A 27,493-nucleotide genomic window follows, 5' to 3' on the forward strand; every position below is an offset into this window, starting at 1 on the left:
AGGGGTCCAAGGCAGCTCAACCAGAGGCAAGGGGAAACCTTTCCCCCTACCCCTGGGTAAGGTGCCTTGCCCCAATGGTAGCACAATGGTAGCCTCCTGAGGTAGCACAAGTTCGAGGAGAGCGGAGCGGCTTTAAGCCACTCTGATCTCCCTGGGAACAGGGGTTGGGATCTGGCATAACTGCCAGATCCCAGCCCCACCTCCTACTCCCCTCCCACCCGCCCCCAGGGCTTCCCACTGCCTGCCCCCTCCCTGCCCTCCCTCTGCCCAGGAACGCCTTCCTCCTGCCTCCCGCCTGCCTACCCTAGAGCCTTTTGTTGGCCCAGCAAGCCTCGTGGAGGAAGCTGGCACGGAGGCTTGTGTCAGCTTCTGCAGGCCGGCAATCCTCTGAGCACCCGCCAGTGTTGTACCTGGAGGGGTGCAAGCAGGGCCAAAACCCTGGGTGCCAACCCTCCTGGGGCGCCTCCTCAGCCTGCCCCCTCGCCGCCCATTTGCCTTTTTTTTTAAAGGGAGAGGAGCTGGCAGCCTCCTCCCAATGGAGGAGGGGTGCCCAGGAGCACAGTGAAGAGGCAGTGAGAAGCTGCCTCTCTGGCAGCGACTCAGCACTGGACTGGGCCACACTCTCTCCTTCTTTATAGGAGGAGAGGAAAGGGGTGCCCTAGAGTGGCAGCGCTCTGAGAATTGTGACTCCCGGTGCACAGATGCTCTAGGGCACCTGTTTCCTCTCTTCCAGAGGAGGGGAGAGGGCGCCCTATAGAGGCAGCAACTCCCAGCATGCTGCCTCTCCAGGGCACTGTCTCGTCTCCTCCAGAGGATAGGAGATGGGCGCCCTAGAGCGTCAGCGTGCCGGGACCCGCATCTCCCAACATGCTGCCTCTCTAGGGCACCCCTTTCCTCTCCTCCTATAAAGGAGGGGGGGGCGGCCCAGTCCAGAGTTCTATCGCTGCTGGAGAGGCAACTTCTCGCTGCCTCTGCAGTGATCCTGGGCACCCCTCCTCCGCATCTGAGGGCATCCCTCAGAGCTGGAGGGGAAGCAGTGTGCACCTCCTCCGATTTCGGAGGAGACGCATGCCACTTCCCGGGCCCCGTTGGAGCCTTCTGCGCCATCTGTAAGCTTTCAGTGGCCCCAAACCGCTCCAATGGAGACCTCCACACTGCTTTTTCAAATAGGGAATGGAGGAGGTAGCCACGCGGAAGTAATTGCGGTGACAATGACATCACCACAATTACTTCTGGGTCAGGGACGGGGGGCAGAAAAGGGGGTGTGGGGTTGGAAAACGGGGGTTGCTCTGGGACCCCATGAACACCACTGCACTGGCCCGGCTTCTTCCCGAGGATGCACAAACATGCCATAAGACAGGTTTGTGACCCTCCCGGGCCAACGCAAGAGACTTGCAGGAGGTGGGGCTGGGACCTGGCAGTTTTGCTTTAAGCCGTTCCACTCTCCTTGAACTTGTGCCACCTCAGGAGGTTGCGCAAGTCAAAGGAGACCCATAGGGGCCAGGGTGCCTTACCTGGGGGTAAAGGGAAACATTTCCCCTTACCTCTGGCTAAGTCACTTTGGGCCTCTATCCTGCGCTGGATACAGCGCAAGCTTCTTGGCTTGTCTGTTCCAGCGCAGGATAGGATTGTGCCCTTAGAAACACAGTCAGAAGGACTCGGGACAATCCACAGATGCTCTGCTGCTGCTTTAATAGGCTCATGTTTGTGTTATTGCGTTAATTGAGCAGGATGTCGCATTTTGTTGTTCTATAAGCCAAATTTCACGTTATAGCGATGTTATTTCATTTTTACCATTTTAGACTGCTCCTACCTCTGCTTGTGGAACTATAATGTCCTCATTGGAAATCAAATCTGCCAGATCATTGCAGCATCTTAACAGGTGGATATGCTTTTGAGAGAGCTAGGATTGGGTACTTGACTACAAACTCAGTGGCAACCCTGGGTTTGTTGCTTATATTGTGTGCAACTGCCTTTAATAGTGGGGGAGGGATTTCAACTCCAGATTTCCTTGATCAAAAGCTGTTTCTATTAGTGATGCATTGTAATTTGTGGTAATAGCAATGGCTGGTTAACTACAATTTTGTATTTTTACAATTGACTGTACAGTTAAAACATGCTACAGTTTTCCAAAACCTGCGCAGTCCAGCAGGGAATAGCCCAGGGAACACAGGAGAAGCACTGGCAGATTATTTGTGGGAGGTCCTGAGTGACATACCTTATTTGCCACATTTAATTCATGTCAGCATTCTGTTGTCTCCTCACTTGCTCCAGCATCAATACCCACCCACAGCATTGCAAGCGCAAATCATAAATCTGTCCTTTTCAGCTCAAGTGTGAAGACGCCAGATTTCTGCAAGGATGATTTCTTAGGGATGTATGTGCATGCACTTGTTACACCTACTATGTAAAAATTAAATCACAGCTTTGCCTGCTGTATATTGCTCTTCCTTACCACATTTTCAACCAACCGATATGGGAACATATACTATATATTTTACTATTGCTTTTTATGTTTGGTTTCTGGCATCGGGAGAAGGATACTAGGGTTTCCCTCATCAATATTTTATCATAATTGCACTTTGCTTTCCCTTCTCATAGCTAGCAGTGCAAGAGAGAGCAATTGTCTACTAGCTGTTACTTTTAGCACCTGGGGTTGTGGACAGCGCCTTATTGAATGTGGCCTGGTTTAGATAAAAGTCATCTTTTCCCAACTATTTTCTGCAAAGGTCAAACTAGCTGAGAGTATGGAAGACCTATGATCAAAACTTTTTCTGATCTGAACTCCCCCCCCCCCAGCTGCTATTTGCCCTGCCCTGCAAATAGCAGCTCCACAGATGTGGGGTGTTTAAAATAATAATAATAATAATAATAATAATAATAATAATAATAATAACTAGGTATTTATATACTGCCTTTCTGGTCATTGGATTACTCCTCTGACTTTATTCAAGGTGGTTTATATAGGCAGATGTTTCTAAATCCCAACATCATTTCAGAATGGATCTTCCTGGTTTAGTCTCACTTCTGGCCTCCCACGCAGGCTGGCAAGCAGCTCCATCTCTCACATGGAGGGCAGCCAAGATGCTTCTTGCTCACACCAAGAGCAGGTGGAATCACTCAGCTCGGCTTGTCAGCTGCTTCAAGGTCTCGCCATTCTCAGCCGTTCAGGGAGCTGCCGGTGTCCTTGAACTGGCGACCTTCTGATGTTATCTTCAGGCTAACAGAGGCTCAACCCGCTAGACCAGACCTCCTGCCCAGAAAAACATCAGAAAAAAATGGCATGTGGGTAAAGGGCTAGTCCCTTGCCTCATGTGCAGTAGCCCTGAACCACATTCAAATTCACAGCCCTGTAGCTGAATTTTCCCTTTAAAAAAAAACTTGCGGGAGATCCAGTAACAGATCTTCTGCTGTCAAATCTAGTTTGGCCTTGTTACCAGATTTTGTTAGCGGATATTTGTAAGTGAATATGGATGTTTGTTGCAGATTTGTGTCTTTGTGAAGGTTTGAATAGCATTTTATTTATTTATTTTATGTAAAGCATTTATACTCCGCCTTTCCAAAAGCTCAAAGCAGTTTACAAATCTTTAAAACATAGCATAGAATGATAAAAAACAATTAAAATCTTTTAAAACCAGCGCAGCAGTAGTATAATAATTCTAAAAACCCATGTTTAGTGACAGGTAAAAAACAATACACAACCAACTAAAAACATGTGAATTCACAATTTAAAAACTGGTTAAATAAAAGACAATCAGGATTGTTCCACCCTTACCCACCCCTGAAAAGCCAATGTAAATAAAAATGTTTTTAGACCTCACCAGAAACTTTCTAGGCAGATTTTAGATGTTCTGGCAGTGACGTCCATAAAAGTGGTGCCACACATGAAAAGGCCCTGTTTCTTGCTGCTGCACCCCTCCTGGCAGTGGCACTTCAACAGGGCCCTTTTAGATTACCTAAGAGACCAGGCAGGATTATATGGGAGTAGGCAGTCCCTCAGACACTGTGGTCTCAGGCCATATAGGGCTTTAAATGAAGTACCAGCACCTTGAATTGGGCCTGGAAACGAATGGGCAGCCAGTGTAGTCGCCAGAGCAGCAGCTCAACTGAGTCAAGCCATCGAGCCCCTGTGACCACACAGGCCACTGCATTCTGTACTGACTGCAATTTCTAGACCATTCTTCAGGGGCAGCCCCACGTAGAGCACATTACAGTAATCTAAACAGGATGACACCAAGGCATGGACCACTGTTGTCAGATCCAACTGACACAGGTATGGCTGCAGCTGGTGCACAAGCCAAAGCTGGGCAAAAGTCCCCCTGTGGTGTCTCTTTTGTGCCTCTTTTTAGATTGTGCCCCTCCCCCCTGAGACAAAGAGTCATTTAAAAACATCATTTGCTATGTTAACCTTTTTTTGTCGGAAAATTGTGTACTCCTATGTTCTATATCAGGGGTGGCCAAACTGTAGCTCAGGAACTGCATGCAACTCTTTGGGCACAATCCTAATCAACTTTCCAGCACCGGCATAACTGTGCCAGTGGGGCATGTGCTGCATCCTGCAGTTGGGGTGGGCAGTCATGGAGGCCTCCTCAAGGTAAGGCAATGTTTGTTCCCTTATCTTGGAGTTGCATTGCCCTTATGTCAGTGCTGAAAAATTGGTTAGGATTGCGGCCATTGACATATAATGTGTGGCTCTCAGAAATATGTTGGCCGAGTTCCTTTTTACATCACAATATTAAAGGTCAATTTAAAAAATTTCAGACTTTATAATCATTTATAAACTCAGTCTACTGGATTAAAACACAAGTTTAATATTCATGTTGAGTAAATATATTTAGGGCGCAATTCTAACCCCTTATGTCAGTGCTTTCCAGATCTGCATAGCAGTGCCAATGGGACGTGTGCTGTATCCTGCAGTTGGGTGTCACACACGGAGGCCTCCTCAAAGTAAGGGAATGTTTGTTCCCTTACCTCAGAGCTGCAATGCCCTGGAAAGCTCTGACATAAGGGGTTAGGATTGCGCCCTTAAGAATTTAAATGCTTCTTAAATATTGCGGCTCTGAAACATCTGAAATTTATTGTGTATGTCAAACAAGTTTGGCCACCCTTGTTCTATATCATAGCTACGTATTTTGTGAAGAAGTCCTTTCTTTTGTCCATCATGAACCTCCTGGCTAGTATTTATGAGAAGGGGTGAAGAATTTCTGCAAGAACCACCCTAACAACACAATCCTATGCAGGTTTACTCAGAAGGTAAGTCCCATTTCATTGAATGGAATTTACTGTCAGGAAAATGTACAGGAGTCCAGTCTAACTTGCGTTCTGCAGATCTGTTGCTACTGTGGCTATTCAATTCCCTGATTCCTGCTCAGAATAGCTGGATGCTGGAATAGCTGGTAATGGGGCAGAGAGAATAGTCCATACTTCTTTTGGTGTCACAGCAGTATATAAACCTTCAAGAAGAGCACCAGCCCAGTTCAGTCTTTTTGTAGAAAACAAATAACACTGTAGGGAGGAAAACAAAATGCAAGGAACAAAAGTGCTGCTCCTCTTGATTGGTTTTGTGAGTCGCTTAGCACGTTCCGTACACTTTCTATTTTGAAGGGAGCCGAGCTAGAGATTTCCCTTAATGCCGCACAGCAGCTCCTCCTGACCTCTGCTGTACTGCCTGTTGCCTCAGCCCTGCTTCTCCTGCAGCCCAGTCCAATTAGCAAGGCATACACGGTGGTAGCTCCTTGAAATTGCACAACAGCAATGGCCAAGAAGAATAATCATGACCAAACTTTTGCCCGGATAAAAGGGAAAATGAACTAACAGAGGGAATTTGAAAGGCCAACGAAGGGCAAGAAAGCCTGGTTCAAGTCCCATCTTGGCCATCACCTCGCTAAGTGAGGCAAGTCAGTCTCAAGTCTCCCTCAGTCAACACCAGCAATACGAGCCCCCTCAGGGCTTCCCCTGCCCTCTTCCCAGGCCCCCAGCAGGAAGCCCTCTTCTCCTTGGACCTTCTCTCCTTGGGGTCACACCCAGGGATCACACCTTGCTTCCTCTTGGCAGCACTTGGCCAAAGTGGATGGGTGTTGGCTCAGTTGCCCTGGCCTACCACCCAGAAGCCTGGCTGCAGTGGCTTCTCTGCCCAGGCTGCCTGTATTGCTCAAGGGGCCTCTCTTCCCTCCTGACAGAGCATCCCATGCTGCCTCATCTTCCCTTCAGTTCAGCCCCTCTTTTGGCCCCTTCTCCTGGCTCTTCCCTCTCCCCTTCTTGTCTTTCTTCCCTGCCTAGCTGCTTCCCTCCAGCCTGTCTCAGTTGGTCAGGCTATCAGGCAGCTGTTCTTCTGTGGCATTCAGTGGTGACATCACTGCCAAATGCCACAGGCTACAGTGGAGGCTGCTACAGAGCATTCCCTGTCCCCTAGGAAGCCCTGTCTTGCAGTGAATGTGTGGTTGCAAATCCCATATGAGTGGAAAACTCATGGATGGAACTGACAGATGTGTTTTCCCATGGAATAGCTGCACATTTTGTTGGACCTTAGAACTGGACAGTTAGAGCAGTTTCCTCTGAAGGGAAATGTGGCAGGGGGTGAGAAACAGAAGACAAAGATGGTGTGTTGTGGGGCTTTTTGTTTCAAGCCATTTCTGCCCAACATTCCATATATGAAACAGGGATCAAATGTGCACACCTGTGGGCTGGGCAGAAATGGGTTAAAAAGAGTCATTGTGAAAAAGCAACATTGTTAAAGGTTAAAATGGTAGCAGTAAGTGTTACTGGATCAGGAGAATATGTTGGATAGAACAGAATATATATTTCAACTAACTGTAGTGGTCTCAAGGCTCATGATGTTGAATGCGGTATCTTTGCAATACTACTCTCAGATGTTTTTGTTGTTCTTCTTAAGAATAAATTGGCATGTTTTCTAAATCCTTATGTACCTCTCATGCCTTATACCTACCAAAAGGTGACAGAAAGGAATTTTATATTTCGTAAGTGACTGACTTGATGAAGTTGAGACTGCACAATCAGAAATGCAGTGAGGGAAAAACCCTTAATGGTGGCAAGAGATATAGGGAAAAGGCAGGGTGTACTTAGTGGGGGTGGGGTCAATAAAGTGCCCTACTTGTACAGCTACCTGGGCAAAGCAGACTTTGTCAGTATTGAGGTCCCGCAGAACTGGGAGGTGTTTCTGTGCATCCTGTTGACCAATGAGGCTGGGGTGTATGGATGAGTTTTCTTTGAGGTGATGTCTAGGTTTGGGACTCCCTTCCTTAGGGGGTTCATTGTGCCCCCAATTAGTTTACACTGTCTTGTGAAGACTTTTCTTTTCCAACTTGGCCTTTGTCCTGTTAGTTTGAATGGCTTTAATCAAATCCTGCCTGAAATTTTGTTGGGTATTTGGAAATCCCTCATCCCTGTTCTCTCTCTGCAATCCCTCATTACCTACAATCCCTCCCTCCCCCCTCTGCAATCCTCCATTATCCTCATCCCTGCTCTCCCTCTGCAATGCCCCATTATCCACAACCCCTTCTCTCCCCCTCCCCCTCTGCAATCCCCCATTACACACAATCCCACTCTCTCCCCCTCCCCCCTCTGCAATCCTCCATTACCCTCATCCCTGCTCTCCCTCTGCAATCTCCATTACCCTCCATTGCAATACTCGATGCAATCCTCCATTACCCTCATCCCTGCTCTCCCTCTGTAATGCCCCATTACCCACAACCCCCTCTCTCCCCCTCCCCCCTTTGCAATTCTCCATTACCCTCATCCCTGCTCTCCCTCTGCAATCCCCATTACCCACAACCCCCCTCTATCACCCTGCAGCCCTCCGTTACCCACAACCCCCTCTCTCCTTCCTCCCCCCTGCAATCCTCCATTACCCTCATCCCTGCTCTCCCTCTGCCCCATTACCCACAACCCCCTCTCTCCCCCCTCTGCAATCCCCCATTACCCACAACCCCCCTCTCTCCTCCCTCCCCCTCTGCAATCCTTCGTTATCCTCATCCCTGCTCTCCCTCTGCAATCCCCCATTACCCACAATCCCCCTCTCTCCTCCCTCCCTGTCATGAATATGTGCAGTTCAGGCCTAGTAACATTGCAAAGCCTGAACCAAAGTAACCCAGTAACATAGAATGGCTGGAATCCTAGCTGAAAGGTATTTACAACCCATGGAAGGTGATAAATGTAGCACCTCAGTAGCCAGAGAGGCGCCCAGGAATCCCCAAGTGGGGAGTGAGAGAACTATCATCCAGCTCCACTTCGAGAAGATTCTGTCCCCAAGAGTTCTGATTGGGCAGTTTGAAATGAGTAGAGAGTCACACCATCCTCTTGGCATGAGAAATATAAGAACAAAGCCAAAGGGGTGCCTTTTGCCTTAGCCCTTTGTCTTCGTCTTTGGTCTTTGTCTTTTGGCATGGGTGCACATCCTGCCCCAGGCCAGGACCATGTGGCCTCATAGGTAACTGAGGAACTACAAAAGAAGCTGACCCAGGTGAGCGTTAGAGAATAATAGAGTTAGCCAGTTAGCTTTGTTGTTTTATGCTGATATGTTTCCTAGAAGTTTTATGCCTCTAGCATTTGCTGCCGTTTGTAACTTTTTGTAACCCTATGTACTTAATAAAGTAAAAATCCTTTTACCATGTTGGTTCATTGTCTGTTGGGGACAAAGGTTCAGAATCCTGCCTAGCCGTTCAGCAAGCTACCAAAAATCCTCATTGTGGACTAGAAACTTGAGGACTGAGACTTTAAGTAAAGAAAGTGCTCAGTGCCTACAAGGGATATAGTTAAGCCTAGAGGGTCTCGGTGTCCCTGGACTGAGGCACTGGCTCTTACAGGGTGGTGGCAGTACTACCGAACAGGGATTTTTGAGGGCTCTAGGGTTCAGAACCAACAACTCTGAGCACCCCAAAACCCTGGGAGTGAGCTCAAGTGTACGACACTCCCCCCTCTGCAATCCTCCATTACTCTCATCCCTGCTCTCCCTCTGCAATCCCCATTACCCACTACCCCCTCTCTCCTCCCTCCCCCTCTGCAATCCTTCGTTATCCTCATCCCTGTTCTGCAATCCTCCATTACCCACAACCCCCCTCTATCACCCTGCAGTTCCCCATTCCCCACAACCCTCCTCTCTCTCCCTGCAGTCCTCCATTACCCACAACCCTTCTCTTTCGCCCTGCAGTCCTCCATCCCCCACAATCTCCCGTTCTGCCCCTCCACTCCTGCATCATCCCCCAGGGGCAGGGGATAAGAACAGGCCCTCAGTTTGGCTGTACTTGTTGTAAGAAGTGACCAAACAGCCATTGGGTAGATGGGACTCGTCAGCCTGGGAAGGCAGCTCATCAAAGAGAAGGAAACTCTGACCTCAAACCTCCACTGCCTTGTGGCTATATCCAGTTGTGGAAAAGGCTTCAGGAGTCAACCTTGAGGTAAAATCCGGAGCCGGAGTCCCTGAGGCAGTTTGCGGCTGTACACAGTCATGCTTGGCAACTCCTGTGACGCTGCTGGAACCAACCATATTGGCTTCTGCCTTCCATTGGACCATTCCAGCGATGTGGAGAGGGCGGATTTGCTGCATGAGTAACAGCCTATCCTCCATACCTTCTTTACCCAGGATTCGCTCACTGGAGAAGACACTCCAACCGCCATATGGCGTCGGCACAACACGGGAAGCAGCAGTTTAACGGTTATAAGTCTTTGCTCGATTGGTGTGGAGCGTCACGCCAGGGGCTGCTTCCGACGGTGGGAGAGATCATTGCATCTCATTGGACAGCTGCCGCCCGCCTTAAGCTGGGCAGTCCCCAGCGAGTAAGTTGTTGCCTTGCCACGGTCTGTTAACCTCACGGGGTGCGTGGGGTTTAGGGTGAAAACTGACAAGTGGATCAACAACTCTGCATCATGCAACAGAAAACTCCTGCCCTAAAGCTGGGCACCTGGAATGTAAGGACAATGACACCTGGCTTCTCTGATGACCTGCAAGAAATAGATGACGCACGCAAAACAGCTCTCATTGACATGGAGCTCAGCAGACTGCAGATGGACATCATCGCCCTTCAAGAGGCAAGGCTGCCAGATTCCGGATCTGTCAAGGAGAGAAATTTCTCATTTTTCTGGCAGGGAAAACCACCAAACGAAACCAGGGAACATGGCGTTGGCTTTGCGGTCAGAAATACCCTGCTGGAATCCATCATCCCACCTGCTGTAGGAAGTGAAAGAATTTTGTTCCTGCAGCTCCAGTCATCAGCAGGACCTGTCACACTCATCAGTGCTTATGCACCAACTCTGTCGTCTCCAGCAGAAGCCAAAGACAAATTCTACGATGACCTGGCCACCACTATCAAGAAGATCCCTGTAAAAGAGCCATTGTTCATCCTCGGCGACTTCAATGCTAGAGTTGGTGCTGATAACAGTTCGTGGCCCACTTGCTTAGGTCAGTTCGGCACTGGGAAGATGAACGAAAATGGCCAATGCCTGCTAGAGTTTTGCTGTCATCACGGTCTCTGTGTCAGCAACACGTTCTTCAACACGAAGCCCCAACATAGAATCTCTTGGAGACACCCAAGATCAAAGCACTGGCACCAGCTCGACCTGATCCTCACCAGACGCTCCAGCCTTCCCAGCATCAAGATCACACACAGCTATCAGGGTACTGTCTGTGACACTGACGACTTTCTGGTGTGCAGCAGATTGAAACTGCGAACAAAGTGACTGTATCACACAAAAAAGGAAGGAAGACCTTGCATTGATACCAGCAAGACTTGGGATCAGAGAAAAGTGGAGGAATTTGTGCGAGCGCTTGAGGAATCTCTTCCAGGTCCGGCCGACGCAAACACATCCAACAGATGGGAACATTTCAAGAATGCCGTTTACAACACCGCCTTGTCCATATTCGGCAAGAAGACCAACAAGACGGCAGACTGGTTTGAAGCCCACTCTGAGGAGGTGACACCAGTCATTGAGGAAAAGAGGAGAGCTCAAGCAGCATACAAGGCCTGTCCCAGTGAGCGCAACCTGCAGGTCCTCTGAGCTGCTCGCAGCAAAGTCCAGCAGACTGTCAGGAGATGTGCTAACGACTACTGGCTCCAGCTCTGTTCCCAGATACAGATAGCAGCTGACATGGGCAACATCAAGGGGATGTATGATGGTATCAAGCAGGCCCTAGGTCCAACACAGAAGAAAATTGCCCCTCTGAAGTCTGCCGCAGGCGAGGTCATCCAGGATCGGGCGCAGCAGATGGAACACTGGGTGCAGCACTACTCTGAGCTATATTCCAGAGAAAATGTAGTCACCGAAGAAGCACTGAACAACATTGAGTGCCTGCCTGTGCTGGAGGAGCTTGACAGTGAACCAACCCTAGAAGAACTTCACGTGGCCCTGGACTCCCTTGCCTTTGGCAAGGCACCTGGAAAAGACAGCATCCCTGCTGAAGTCCTAAAGTGCTGCAAAGAGATCATTGCTACTGAGCTGCATGAAATCCTCTGTCTCTGCTGGAGAGAAGGTGGAGTACCTCAAGACATGAGGGATGCAAACATCATCACGCTGTACAAGAACAAAGGCGACAGGGGTGACTGCAACAACTACCGCGGCATCTCTCTCCTTAGCGTTGTAGGAAAGTTGTTTGCCCAAGTTGCACTAAAGAGGCTCCAGGTACTTGCAGAGAGCGTCTATCCAGAATCGCAGTGCGGATTCCAAGCCAACAGGTCCACCACTGATATGGTATTCTCCCTTAGACAACTGCAGGAGAAATGCAGGGAACAACGACAGCCACTCTTTATAGCCTTCATAGATCTCACGAAGGCTTTCGACCTGGTCAGCAGGGACGGCCTCTTCAAGATTCTCCCCAAGATCGGATGTCCACCCAGGCTCCTCAGCATCATCCGATCCTTCCACAAGGACATGAAGGGCACTGCTGTCTTCGATGGCTCCACATCAGACCCCTTTGATATCCGAAGCGGAGTGAGGCAGGGCTGTGTTCTTGCACCAACCTTGTTTGGGATTTTCTTCGCTGTCCTGCTGAAGCATGCCTTTGGAACTGCAACAGAAGGCATCTATCTCCGGACCAGATCAGACGGAAAGCTCTTCAACCTCTCCAGACTGAGAGCAAAGTCCAAAGTCCAGCTGAAATGTCTGCATGACTTCCTCTTTGCCAATGATGCAACTGTCACTACCCACTCTGCCAAATATCTCCAGCAGCTCATGGATCGTTTTAGCAAGGCCTGCCAAGATTTTGGACTGACGATCAGCCTTAAGAAAACACAGGTCATGGTTCAGGACGTGGACTCACCTCCCTGCATTACAATCTCTGCGCATGAACTGGAGGTTGTCCATGACTTTGTGTACCTTGGCTCAACAATCTCCGACACTCTTTCTCTCAATACCGAGCTAAACAAACGCATCGTAAAGCAACTACCATGTTTTCCAGATGCACAAAGAGAGTCTGGTCCAACAAGAAGCTGACAGAACATACCAAGATCCAGGTCTACAGAACTTGCGTCCTGAGTACACTTCTGTACTGCAGCGAGTCATGGACTCTTCACTCACAACAGGAGAGGAAACCGAACGCTTTCCACATGCGCTGCCTTCGACGCATCCTCAGCATCACCTGGCAGGACAAAGTTCCAAACAACACAGTCCTGGAACGAGCTGGAATCCCTAGCATGTATGCACTGCTGAAACAGAGATGCCTGCGTTGGCTCAGTCACGTCATGAGAATGGTGTCGGGGCCCCTCCCAGATGCCCTGACCCCCGACTTACCCTGGAGCAGGCACCCTATGCCCAGAGTGGGGAGGCTTCCCTGCCCTTGAGGGGGGCAAAGAAGGTTGGCTCATCCCAACCAGACAGAGGGGGCTGGCAGGGCAAAACGTGGAACACAGAAGGAAACAAGCCAGGAACAGGAAAGGCCTCCTCTGCCCCACCTGGAAGAAGGGGAGGGGCCAAAGGGGGGGTGGGCTTGCTCCATAAAACAGGGAAGCCAGGGATGAGAGGCAGGCAGTGTGAAGCAGGGAGCTGTGAGGTGAACACCTCCTGCTCCCAAGCCAGGTGTGGCAGCTCTGCTAAGGAGGAGGACAAGGGTACTGGAACCCCTTCCCCTCCAGCCAATCTGAGGCCTCCCTGGGGGTGGAACAAGCCTGCTCCAGGCCCCTCCAGGGATGGGCCCCTACAAATGGATGATGGCCGGAACCCAAAGGATCTCCTCTATGGAGAACTCGTGCAAGGAAAGCGCCCTACAGGTAGACCACAGCTGCGATACAAGGACATCTGCAAAAGGGATCTGAAGGCCTTAGGAGTGGACCTCAACAGGTGGGAAATCCTGGCCTATGTGCGGCCCACTTGGAGGCAGGCTGTTTAGCATGGCCTTTCCCAGTTTGAAGAGACACTTGGCCAACAGACCGAGGCAAAGAAGCAAAGAAGGAAGGCCCATAGCCATGGGCAGGAGGTCTGGTCTAGAGGGTAGAGCCTCCATTTGCCTGAAGATAACATCCACAAGGTCGCCAGTTCGAGGCCACTGGCACCGTGCGACCTTGAAGCAGCTGAAAAGCTGAGCCGAGTTATCCCATCTGCTCTGAGCGTGGGAGGATGGAGGTCAGAATGTGAAACCAGATCAGAAAGAAACATCTGAATGTTGTGGTTCTTGAAAGATAGAACCTTCTTTCAATTGTAAAAATCCCTACGGGGATTTAAATAGCCTGCCTATGTAAACCGCCTTGAATAAAGTCTTGAATAAAGACCAAGAAAGGCGGTATATAAATACCTGTATTATTATTATTATTATTATTATTATTCATAGCCAGGGAGACAGACCAGGGACAGACTATACTTGCTCCCAGTGTGGAAGGGATTGTCACTCCCGAATCGGTCTTTTCAGCCACACTAGACGCTGTTCCAGAACCACCATTCAGAGCGTGATACCAGTCTTTCGAGACTGAAGGTTACCAACAACATTTGGAAATGTTAACGGTCCTTGTGTCCCAACTTGTTGTATGGGATAAATGGATGTTTTGGAATCCTTGGGCACCCTGCTTAAGGAAGAAAGGGCTGAACAGACATCCAGGTGAATATAAACTCCATTCCCCAGGATAAATGGACTGTTGGAGTTTTCGGCAGAACAGCAACATTGGGGACACTTACAAGTCTACTCAGGGACTAAGGTATATCTTCCATTTTTTCATACTTCTTCCACTTCCATTTCTTCTTATATGAAAACTCTGCTCCAGTTTCTCCAACTATGTTTTATAGATTGCACAGCATCTCTGTGCATTTTTCAGTTGCAGCTATGTCTGGAGTGAGCACCATTCTAACTGCAATCAGCTCCAATCATTTCCACCTCCCCAGCCAAGCTGTTAAATGTTTGTGGGATTGAGCTAAACAGCTGGCTGTGAAACAATGAGCTGTAGTTGAAACGTCCTGTGGGTTCCATAAATATAATGGATGCCCTCAAGAACTTTGGTGAGGGTGATTTAGTTCCTTGGAAGCAGAAAGAAAAAAACACCCCTTCCCCTCCAGCACCTTACTAGTTATGGCTGTTGTAGACTGTTGTATGGCCCCCCAGACTTTTTCAGACAGCTGTTCAAAATGCAAGAGGCCTTGCTCAGTACAGAGCCAGCAGAGTGATATCAAGAGAGCTTAAAGCTTGCCCCCTAGTTCTCAGTCTTGACAAGACATTCGAGTGGAACTAATGGCAAGCATCAAATCAAATGTAATGCCAGTGGTATAGGTGGCTGGAATTTGCAGGTAAGATGAAGCATTGCCTTAGTGATAGAGCACATACTTGGATGCAAAAGGCCCCAGGCTCAGTTAAAAGGATCCAGTAGCAAGCCATGGGAAACACCTGAACCTGACACCTTGGTGAGCGATTGCTCTCCAGTCAGCATAGACAGTTCTTGGCTAGGTGAACTAGGAGCTTCACTCAGCATAAAGTAGCTTCATAAACAGCCCCATGTCCACTCCTACTCTGCACACGGTAATGTCCAGTGGCAGAAAATGTGTGGTGTGACATAAGAATAAAAGGCAAGCCCTGCTAGGCCAGATGAGATTTCATCTTTTCCCCCATCATGTTTCTAACTGTGGCTAGCCAGATGTCTTTGGAAAACCCACAAGACGTAGCCTTCCCCTGGCACTATATCCCCATCTGCCATCCACTGAAAAAAATAAGAGGAAAAAAACTCTGATACAACAGCATAATCCAGCAGTAAACAGGCAGAGCCTATGAAGATGTAAAATTTCTCTAAGAAATTTATCCTAATTCGAGTCAATTAAATGCTGCAAAACAGAGTCACAATTCAAATGTAGTAATGTTAGTGAGCATCACATTGCTATCATATTTGTCTGGATCATCAAATCATACTCTTCTGTGTTTCTCACATGAAGATAGGGTCATGCTTGTAATACCCCACTTCCAATAACCAGAATCTCTGCAAGAGCTCCCCTTTGCACATTGTTATAAATGACTGTGAGGCTACTCCACTTCTAGCCTGATTACAATCCAGATTAAGAATCCAAGTGAATGATTGTTTTGTTGCCTAGAAATACACCTGAGAAACATACTGCAGGCACTCGCCTATAAGTCTATCTTACAGATAAGATGAGGGCAGGTTTCATAAAAAAATCATGGAATGTTCTATGACCCTCAAATAAATCAAAGATTAAACTTAGTGAGGTGTCTGACTATAGTTTTGTCTGATTTTACCTGAGACCAGATCCCAAAAAAATAACCTACCAGTAATTGTTACCTAAGAACTGTATAGTATCTAATTTATTAAAAATTATAGTAAAAGATCATAAGATACATTTTTATTCTTTAACTTTTTAGATTCTGGTCTTCACAACCTTTTTGTAAGCACTATAAGAGTGTTTGGCTGGAGTTTTTCAGGGAAGATACCATGGAGATTCACAACCCTCTAATAATCTTTGCATTGCTTCTCCAGTGGCTCGACTTGTTTGAAAAGCCCTGATCCCTGAGTGACCTCGCAGATAAGGCGAGGTGATTGTCTAAGCTTGATTTATTTCTCATCATATAGATGAGTATCTACGGTAATTGCTCTACAGTACAATGTCATCAATTCAAAATGAGCATTGGCAGCTTGTTCAGTGGCAGACTGTGCATTGTATTGTACCCTCCTATTGACGCACACACATACATATTATGTCAAGCAAGCACAAAACAACCTATCAGCCTGACATTCACGGAAAGGACACAAACCCATGCACAGCAGATTACTCTAGCAAGTGAGCCAAACTGCATATTTCAGAATGAGAATGGCATGGAGAGAACACAAAACTTATGCAAAGCTGTTTACTCCAGTAAGTAGGTCTAACCTCACCCAACACAGACATATCTATCTCTTTCATACACTGCTTCCTGCTTTCTCTTTTTTTTCCAAACTTCTGCCACTCTTGTTTGCTTGCTAGGGCTGAGAACTCAAGTCAGTGATTTGAACTCAAGTTGCAAAAATGTGTGATTTTTGCTGACTTAGCAACTCATGAGTTGCATGCATGGAAGACTCTGAAAAGACTTGAGTCAGGAACCCCCCTGACTTGACACTCATCCCCACGCATGCTGACTCAAGTCTGCCTGTGTCTGGTTGTGTTTGCTTACTGTTTTCACAGTATGAAAAACCTTGTGGGGCCAACACTCAAACCAGACAAGCAGCAGGCAGTTCCAATCATGAGGCAGGAATGCTTCCTTTCCCAGCCAAGTGGGGGTGGGGGGGGGAAAGGCAGGAGCAGGCTTTTTACTGTCTGATAGGAAGGAAGAAACCAATTATCATTGGACAAAGGATGGGCTTTCTCATATTATCTTTGGCTGAGGGGAGGCCAGGAGGAGGAGCCAAGGACATTCTTGCCTTACAATTGGCTGCAGAAGCCCAGGGAGGAGGAGAAAGGAGGAGGGGAAAGGGGGGAGATTTGTAGCATCAATCACACTTTCAACCACATGGCTGGCTGCTGTTGGGAGGGGGAAGCCTCACTGAATGACCAACTAAAGTGGGACTACTTCTGAGTAAATCGGCCAAGGATTGGGTTGTTCTGGTAAGCCTTGCAGCTGCTGCACATGCTTCCTGCCAAAACTGCAGTTCTGATAAGAAGTGCCACTTACTGTTGATGCTGGTTCACTGCCTCTGCTAGTTCAAGATGCAGGGCCTGGCAAGGGATGTAATGGTGGTAACTGCTGTTTCTGCCAGCCAGTGGCAGGGGAGATTGATTGATGTGGGCAGGTGAGCTTCCTTCCTGCGGCCAATCAGAGCATTCAGCTCCAGTTATCAATCTGCCACTTTCTTCTTCCAGTTGGCCTGAAAGGAAGGGGGCAGGCAGTGGAGCACTACAGCAAAACTGGGTGTGCTTAATTAGGGGAAGAGAAGATCCCTCTGCCTCCCCTTCTCTAGCCAGTTGAAGAGGACAGAGCAGCAGAATAGCATAAGAGCTGGGTTTTATACAGAAAAAAGGAGAGAAGAACAGGATGTAGTGGCTTCTGCATTTTGGCCAGAGAATCAGCTCTGTCACTAAAGAAATCGACAAATGGTGGAACAGCCCAAAATGTTGGCCCAAAAAGTCAGAACTGTAATTCTAATCCAGGCACTTTACTCTCCACAGTTGTTATGGTCCCTTGCTAGAGATATGAGCAGTTGGCTTTGCTGTCTTTTGTGCTTTAGCACTACCACTGTGGATGACCAAAAGATGGTATTGCAACTATCAGCTACTCAGGGGTCAGGTGGCTCCAGAAACCAGCAAGGTTTTGATTCTATAAAATTTTTAATGCTGTTCTAGCTCTTTGAGCGACTGTCATACCCTCTGCCTGGTTAATACCTTCTTGCTTCAACCACCATCCCTGACAGTAAACCCGTTTCCAGCCTGCAGATCTGTAGAGAGTTGGTAGGTTTGGGTGCTCCTGCTTTTAGTCAGGTAGCTGGACTAGACAGTCTTTTTGTCCTCTCTGATTCAGTGAATTCTGGAGATTGGTATTTGTAGAAACATGGCATTCTACCAGCCCATTGCCTAATGGGGTCAGTGGGGCTTCAATGGGTCACTTCGTTGAGTCAAGTTGCCCTGGTTCACACCAAAACAATTTAAGACCAGCTGACACCTTTTTTTTAGGGGGGGGGGAAGGCATAAATGTGTTCTATTTGTAAGACTTCATTCAGATCCCTATATTTGCCTTCCTTCTCAGAATTCAGAGTGGCTTAGTAAAGGTTGTTATAAGGCTGCCCACCTTTTAATCTGGCATAGAGTATTAGCTTATGGCTGCAATCCTAACACTTTCCTGAGAGTAAGCCCAATTAAACAAAATAGGACTTACTTCTGAGTAGACCTGGTTAGGATTGTGCCCTGTGTGTGTTAACTGTTTGCTTCCAGGGTCCAATTCATGACTTGTCACTGTAGCTGAGGCTCTAGCTGTGCAGTATATTGATCCACCTCACTGGATTATTTAGTTTATTAACTTCCTTTGGTTTCCTACTCTAACTAAAGCCAGATAAAAAAACTTAGGGCGCAATCCTAACCCATTTTCCAGCTCTGACATAAGGACAATGCAGTTGCGAGGTAAGGGAACAAACATTGCCTTACGTTGAGGAGGCCTACATGATTGCCCCCCAACTGCAAGATGCAGCATATGCCCCACAGGCACAGCTATGCCAGTGCTGGAAAGTTGGTTAGGATTGTGTCCTTAGTCTTGGGTATAGGAGTCTTAGTCTTAGTCTTGCAATGGCCTAGAACAGCGGTCTCCAAAGGGGAGACCACTGTGTGCTAGGAAAGATTTCCCCCAATGGCACTTACTGGTTTACCAGGGAACCTTGTGGTCTCCCCTGAACTGAGCCCCAGCTTGCCACTTCCAGGGTCTGTTGCCCCAGCAGGCATTGCACCCAAATCTCTGGGCAGACGAAGCAAGTCAGAGCGCAGTTTGGAGAAGAGTGGTACTGCAACCTCCGCGGTACGGCTCCCCCGCGGAACGGTGAGACACAGGGCACTGGAGTCTGGAGAGCCCTGGCCTAGAAGGAGGTGAGCAGTGGAGTATGTTTGAAAATGCAGTTTGTTTGCATTGATGGCTTATAAACTAATCACATCCATGGCCAGGACTGGCAGTTTCAAAGGGGCTGCAGTTGTCCTCTGATCTGGAGTTACTGTCCTCTCCCAGCTAAGTTTGTGCTTGGACTTTTCCTTGTACTGCTTCATAGAATCGTGAATAGTTCTTCTCTAGGAAAGAGCCGGTGGTGAATCTCACAAAAGTGAGTGCGGTATACACTCACAAAAGGGCTTTCTACACAGTCTTTGTACAGTTTTTACAAATGTCCTTTTACCCAGAGCTGTGAGGTTTGTTTTTAGGAATTAAGGGGTGCACAAAGACTCCCTAGCACAGCAATTTTTAACCACTGTGCCCTGGCATATTGATGTGCTGCAAATGATCTGCAGGGTGCTGCAACAATTTGAGGGAGTGTCATATATTAGTAAGGCTATTGGGGGATGTGAGCAGCCACCAGCAGGGCAATGTGCCTTGCAATTTTCCAAAAGCTGAAGGTGTGCCTTGACAATTTTAGCACCTTCTCAATGTGCTGTGAGATGAAAAAGATTGAAAATCTTTTTTCATGCTGCCCTAGCATGAAGCTTGGTTCACTTACTTGAGTCATCCACATAGGCTGTACTGAGTACATTTCTTCTCTACAATTGCTCATCTTCTGCTTGTGGCAGAGTATACTATTGGAAAAAAATATATGAGGGCTATTTATATATGATGATCCTATGTTAATGGGATGATTGACCTAGGACCTAGAACAGTGGTTCCCAACCTCCTGTTCCTTTAAGACAGGGTTGGGAACCTTCTGAGGACCAGTAGACATTGGTGCCCGTCACTTCTTACCATTGCCGCTGCTGACTACAGGGAGATAAGAAGCCCTGTAAAAACCCCTTTCTTACCTTCCTGTCATCAGCTTCAGCAGTGAAGAGAACCCAGAAGTGATGGGCACCATTGCCTACGGGTCTCTGCCCCTTAAGAGGGAAGGATTTTTCAAATGCAAAACTTGGGGGGTCACAACCCCCAGGTTGGGAACCGCTGACTTAGATGAAAGATATACTGTCTAGCATTACCTTTATTGAAGTATTGAAGTACTGAAAATTAGACAGTACTGACAGATTTCTCTGGGTCATGGTGGTGGGAATAAATGAAAAGCAGAATGTCACGTTGACATTTATGGGAGAGGAAATGAGAATGAAGAGCAAAGAGGAAGGCTCCTGAGCTTAGGATATAGTTCTAGTATGGTGGGTTGAGAATTTCACCTGCAGCTTCAATATCTGAAGTGAGATGCTATCCTTTCCCTCAAATTCTCATTGCTTTTATTTTTTTAATGGGGAAATCTGAAATGTGTTTCTTATTTTTAAAAATTTCTTGGTCACCTTTCTGTTCCATCAAAGCCGCTTACAATAATATAACAAAAAGTCATATTAAAACACATTTTAAAACCAAGAACAATAAAATAAAATACTGGTGTGCGTCACGTAATGACGGTTCCTGCACCCCCATCGACAAGTTATGCCGAATGTTAAACAACTTCACCTGTTTTAAGCCTCTGAAGTCAAGGTGCTCCCTTCACCTTCAGAGGCTTTTCTGAACCCCACAGAGGCAGTGCACATTTGTGAGGCTCAGAATGGCCTTTTCAGCCAAGATATTGCAACTTCCAGTTTCCTGAGTAGTAACTTTTTCTGTCTTACAAGGCTTTCTAAGGCCTAGGAAGCATCCAGGGGTTTCCCCTTGCCAGCACTCCCAGCTTGCGTTGAGTGCCACGCTTGGCTTGCGGCTCGGCAGCCCAGCCATGCTCCACCGAGGCACCCTCCCAGGCATCCCTGGTCATTGCTGCTTGTCCAGCTGACAGGAAGCCCTGTCCGGGACAGGAGCTGTGTATAGATAATGGCTGTGCCATTTGTTCTGATCTTGTCCTCCCCCTTCCACATGACTTCTTCACCAATGGAGCACAAACCCAGCTGGGTAAGGGAGCAGGGAGGAGGGTGAGATCAGTGGCTGGCTGTAATTGCATTTTACTCCATAATCCCCCCTGAGTCCAAGAAGACCTGTCTGTGCCTCTCCTCTTTCTCTCTCTCTGAGTGCAAGTTGGAGAATCAGTGTACAATTCAACAGAAAGGCCACTGCTGGGCCATAAATCATGTGAGAATCTTCCATGTGTCTCTGCCTGATGGGTCTTGCCATGCGGGCCTGTAAGGCTCGCTCGTATTTCATGCTCTTTGCATCCTTCCTGATCCTTGTTCTCTCATCATTGGAAGTCCTGATAGTTACATGTCTGAGCTCCTTCCAGACCACAGTCATGTTTTATGGTGCTGTCACAGCAAGAGGCGGGGTGAGAAATCTCTCCTTATTGTGTTTATAAAAGAAGAGCTAGAGATTGATGGGGAGGTGGGAGAGATGATTACAAATCCAACCGTCCACAGCTAGCCTGGAGCAAGAAGTGATCCCTCTGTGTGTGTGTGTGTGTGTGTGTGCGCGCGCGCGCGCGCGCGAGTGTGCCTGTGTTGCCTTTTTGCCAGAGTCGCATGATTTACCTGAACAAAAGCTGTGTCATAAATTTTTCCTTTTATAGCATGGTTCTCCTTGTGGGCAACAGTTGCACCTGGGTGCTGTTAAAAACCAGGCAAAGCAACTCTAGTTCTTCATGAGCTGAACTGGAGTGTAGATGAATATTCCAAATTTGCAAGGCATAAACAATTTAGAAAAAGTGAATACTGTTTATATTTTCTCTTAACATGAGGTATAATAATCCCTAATATCTTTATTCAGTACTAGCATAAGAAGAGCCTTGCTGTTGGATCAAGCCAAAGATCCATCTAGTATCCCTTCCTGCTTGCCTCAGGGGCCAACCACAATGTCTTCCCCACAACTGGTGTTGCACACCATAGCTGAACCTGGAAGTTTGGGGCTGACTGCAGGCTAGCCCAGGGCAAGGGGAAACTTGATGAGGTGGCACAAATCTGTGCAGCCCGGGATTACCCTGGGCCGCCTGCGAACAGGGTCAGGATCCAGCATAACTTCCAGATTCTAGTCTCGCCTCCCTCTCTCCACCTGCCCATCGGCAGTCCTGCCACCACCTGCCCTCCCCCCACCCTGAAACGTCTCCCTCCCGCCTCCTCCTCACCCTCCCCATGCCCACCCAGACCCCTGCATCTGCCAAGGTTGACTGACGCAACTCACCTTTTCCCTGGGGCCCATGTCAGCACGGGGACTCCAGTGCATGTCCATGCGCCAACCTATCTCTCCTCAGAGTGGGGCAAAATGCTTTAAGGCATTTTTGCAATACTCCCGGGCAGGCACAAGGGACTTGCTTCAGCCCACATGCCAGTTAGGTTTGGGCACTTAGTGATTTAAAGGTAAATGACCAGAAAGTTACATTGGGTTCAGAACTGGACCAGAAGCCTACTCCAAAGAACAGGGCCTGGCCAAAATGCTTGCAGTAGCAGTGTATAGCAGGTGGCAGGCTTCAACTCGGTTCAAACAGTGTGGTTGTTGTGGTCAGATTCTGAAGCAGTCTTCATGGCTCAATCCAAACAATATTTATTTTGACAGAATTGGTGGCGTAGCGAAGGGGGTGCAGGGGGTAGCAGTTGCACCTGGCATCCAGCTTTAGGGGGGCAACAAGCTGACACTAGTGACCAAAATTGTGAAAATTTTGGTATGTAGGAATAATATCACCCTGCGCATGCCCAGTCTTGTCTGATCTTGGAAGCTAAGCAGGGTCAGGCCTAGTTAGTACTTGGATGGGAGACCGCCTGGGAATACTGGGTGCTGTAGGCTTATACCATAGTCTTTTGAGACTGAAGGTTGCCAACCTACCATCATGTTATATATCATTGGAAAGGTAATTTAATGCAGAATGCAATGCAATAAACTGCATTGGAATATCTGTATTCTATCAAAAGTTATGGAAAATTAACCAGAAAATGAAAACATAACAAAAAGTGGATTTTCTTAACTCAGAACTGACCTATGAGACTGATTATTCTGAAAACCAATGACATGTTATTATGTTACTGACATGTTATTGACATATTATCATGATACAGCATGAAACCAATAAGGAGTTAATATGAGTCAGCTCTCATTTCCATGTATGGTAATACAGTTACCCCTGCTAACTAGGTAAAAAGGCACTATTTCAAGTAGCGCCCCTCTTATATTTAGCAGGGGGAGAATAACCATCCCTCTTTTCCCAGGGGCAGACTTTTTATTTATTTAATTTATTAAATTTGATTTTGTTGGGGGGGGGGCTACAAATGTTCTTTGACCCCAGGTAGCAGATAGATGCCTTAGCTATGCCACTGACTGGGGGGAGGTAGCAGAGCAAGTGGGTGGCGAGCTGCTGGGAGGGAGGAGGTAGGTTCCTCCCAATTTTCACTTTTTAAAAAGCTCGGTTGTAACATCACTTCCGGTTGTGACATCACTTCCGGGGCAGCATTTGACCTTGGCACCGGGCTACACTATCATTAGCTACGCTACTGGACAGAATAAGTCCTACTGAGTTGTTTCAGGCTTAATACTGCAGACTTAGCCTGTGGTTGGTAACCAGTTTGAGACTCGTGGGCTGCTTTTTGCCAAGTGGTGTCTTCAGTGCTTCTGATGTCTGGTTTATCAGACTGGAAGATGCAGAGATTGCTGGGAGACCCTCTTCATCTTGCTCAACAGAGGAATGATTATTAACTTTTAATCATGTCTGTTCTGTTGGTTGACCTGCCAGCCTCAATGGAGCCACAGCTTTGCAGTTATCCCCAGGGATCAGAGAGTGTTGCTAGGAAATGTTGGCAATACCTCAAGTTTGATGGCACAGAAACAGCTTTTCATCCTCACTGGAACAGAGCCCTGCAGCAAAGATCACGTATGGTGGTTGTATATGATTCCGCCTTATACCAAGTGAGCCCATTGCTTCATCTAATCCAGAACTCTCTACATTGACTGGCAGGGCCAGTTCCAAGAGCGCAGGCCTACTTCAGCACCTGTTGGTAGCCCACAATCCCAAGAGGACTCCAGGATCCCAGTCAGTCTGAGCAACCCTTCATTGGTTGCCTCAAATTTCACTTAACAAATCATGATAAGACTAGATTTCCTTAATTCTTTGTGCAACTTGCACGTAGCATTGAGAAATTCTAGAGTCACCATGATTCGATTTCTGAACTGCGAGACTGCTGTGACTCCTGTGGCAGCCCATGAGATTTTCCTAGGATCTCAAGTAATAATAATAATAATAATACAGGTATTTCTATACCGCCTTTCTTGGTCCCCAGATTTCTCCTCGGACTTTATTCAAGGCGGTTTACATAGGCAGGCTAATTAAATCCCTGTAGGGATTTTTACAATTTGAAAGAAGGTTCTATCTTTCAAGAAACCACAACATTCAAATGTTTCCTTCTGATCTGGTCGCAACATTCTGGCCTTCATCCTCCCACGCTCAGAGCAGATGGAATAATTCAGCTCAGCTTGTCAGCTGCTTCAAGGTCGCACGGTGCCGGTGGCCTCGAACTGGCGACCTGCGGAAGTTATCTTCAGGCAAACGGAGGCTCTACCCTCTAGACCAGACCTCCTGCCCAAGTAGTATACTTGGTAGTATACTTGTATACAAGTAGTAGTATACAAGTAGTATACAAGTAGTATACTTGAGTATACTGCTCAAGTACTATAAGATAATAAAACAACCCTTTTAAAATGTGACAAAATGGTTCAGGATTGTGGAGGGTAGGGAGCTGTATTATTTCTTTGTAGTGATGTAGGGTTCCCATGCACATCAGTTGTCTGGAATTTTGTCAGACAAATGGCACAGTCCTAACCAGGTCTACTCAGAAGTAAGTCCTATTTTGTTCAATGAGGCTTCCTCTCAGGAAAGTGTGGTTAGGACTGCAGCCAAAATTGGCTGTAAATGCTTAAAAAAATGCCGCCCTGATCTGACTCCAGAATCCACAGTTGCCCAGGCTCACCAACCAGATGCTGTAGTCCTCTATGAGCAGAGGAATCCATAGGAAGGTTTGCTGAAAATCCCTCGTCTAGTTAGCAAGACTCAACTTGTTCTTTAGGGCCTGCTCTATACATGCAGAATGTGAGAATGGATGATGGCCGGATCCCAAAGGATCTCCTCTATGGAGAACTCATGCAAGGAAAGCACCCTACAGGTAGACCACAGCTACAATACAAGGACATCTGCAAAAGGGATCTGAAGGCCTTAGGAGTGGACCTCAACAGGTGGGAAACCCTGGCCTCTGAGCGGCCCACTTGGAGGCAGGCTGTGCAGCATGGCCTTTCCCAGTTTGAAGAAACATTTGGCCAACAGACCGAGGCAAAGAAGGAAGGCCCACAGCCAGGGAGACAGACCAGGGATACACTACACTTGCTCCCAGTGTGGAAGGGATTGTCACTTCCGAATTGGCCTTTTCAGCCACACTAGACGCTGTGCCAGAACCACCATTCAGAGTGTGATACCATAGTCTTTTGAGACTGAAGGTTGCCAACAAGATATACATGCAGCAGAATCGGATGGTACATGATGAGGTAATGGAATGAATTGCACCAGACTGAACTCTGTGTGTGTGTGTGTGTGTGTGTGTGTGACTTCATGTTTTTAAATGCTCTTTTGTGTAGACCCATCCATAACACCCTGGAAAGTGGAAACCAGCACAAACTATCCAAGGGCTAGAAGGTGTGGTAGGTTTCTGTTCATAGCAGGGTTATGTGTGTCTCTGAGTTTCTGCATGTGTACTTGTGCTTGTGCGTGTGCGTGTGCGTGTGTGTGTGTGTGTGTTTTACACAGGGGAGCATGCAAAAGTGGTGTCTCCCATCTCTAATTTGAAGTGGTTCCTTCTACCACCTCATTCTGCTGTTTGTGTAGATCCAGCCTGCGTGGTGCATGGTTGGGGTGCTGTGTTGCTGATCAACCAGCTCTGGGTACACAGAAGGAGCGAGAGGGAGACAGGGGGGAAAAATCCACATAGCTCTTCTGATACAGGCACAAGTTCTTGCGAGGGAGATGTTCCTCACAGGGAAGGACAATTGGAGCACATGCCTTCCTCCTCTCATCTGAGGTCCGAACAAGGTTTCTTGCTGTGGACGTCATAGTTGCTTGTGTCTACTGGGTTTGGGAGGAATCAGCACCCCCCTCCTTCTCTCCAATCACTTCCTTATATACCCACAAATACACAGAGCTATACAAGTTTGAAATAAGCCCTTTGGAAGATGCAAGTGTTGTGTTGCTCAGGCAAACAGCAAATAAATCACAAGGCCGTACAGCAATAAATCTTTCATAAGATTCAGGCTGTCTGAACTCTGGTGATTGTGTGGGAAGCGTATAAATTTCTCACACGGAAAGCATGAGGCTGCGGTGGGGTAGAGAAAGAAAGAATCTTCCGATGCAGTTAATAACTTTGGAAACACTTGATGAGTTTAGTGTCATTAAGTGTTTCACAGCCTTGTTAATTTAATAAGTGCAGATGACACTGTTATGTAAGACAGCAATCATTCATTTGAAAGGTGGAGGGGAATGGAAAGGCAGAAGAAGAACCAAGTAGTCATTACACAGCAGAATCTTTGCCCAAATGAGTGAAACTTTGCTGTTTTGCCACATTGATTTTTAAAGGCTGGGGACTAACAATGAATGCGTGCTCTGATTCAGGCTTTTGGTGCAGACCGATAGGGCTCCTGTAATTGTTGTGAGCAGAATTAAAAGACTGCGATATGGGTGGCGTTGTTGCATTGGCTGTTGTCTCCTGCCTGTTCTGAGGGAACATGGTAATGAGGATTTAATGAAGCTAGTCCTTCATATTCAGCTGCTCTAGGAATCCGATCATGATGCAGATTGGAGAATGTGGTCATTAATATGGCATATCCTAGCATGGGCAGAGGAGAACATGGGGGGATGGAATACACTTAAAGCAATATTGGCAGTTTCTGCCATTTGCTTAGAAACTGGAGAGAAATAAGGACACTTTACATATTACTGTCTTAATGACTTGAACTTGAAAGGGCCAAACCGGACATTTGGCAGCAGATCTAGGATCTGGAAGCTGCACAATGGTAGTAGTGGTGACAGGGGGAGGGGACTCAATAATTTGCGGCAAAGCCAGATGGGGGTGGTGGTTCTGAATTCTTTCCCTCCCCAGCCTGTTCAGCCTGTGGCCTCCAGCCCACTTACTCCCTGGGCCTATCTTGAGGACTCTGATAGTTTCAGCTTTGGGGCTGCAAGATGGTTGCTTTGCTTGCTGCCTGCTTTGTTCCTTACAATTAAACGTGGCATTTCTGCCTTACTCCTGGCAGTGAGATGGCAGGTTGGATTTTAATCTGCATTGTGCACTGCCTTGAGTGACTTTTTAGCAGAAAGCAGTATATATAAGCAAATAATGTTCTTGCAGGATATTTTCAATTTATTGTTGGCAGGCATAATTGCGTTTGATATTGATGTGCACTTCTGAATCTTTTCTATTGTATTTTGTGTTTTGCCAGGAGGCACTTTTTCCATGATTGTATTTTAAACTTACCTTTTGTAAG

At 47.4% G+C, this 27,493-nt stretch overlaps 1 protein-coding gene across 1 annotated transcript in view; it reads left to right on the forward strand.

The window, feature by feature from the left end:
- PLXNA4 (plexin A4) overlaps positions 1-27,493 on the forward strand; it is a 705,695-nt gene that overhangs the window by 371,550 nt on the left and 306,652 nt on the right. The window lies entirely within an intron of this gene.

The sequence above is a fragment of the Tiliqua scincoides genome, chromosome 7 (genome assembly GCF_035046505.1).
Source record: "Tiliqua scincoides isolate rTilSci1 chromosome 7, rTilSci1.hap2, whole genome shotgun sequence".
Taxonomy (NCBI): Eukaryota; Metazoa; Chordata; class Lepidosauria; order Squamata; family Scincidae; genus Tiliqua; species Tiliqua scincoides.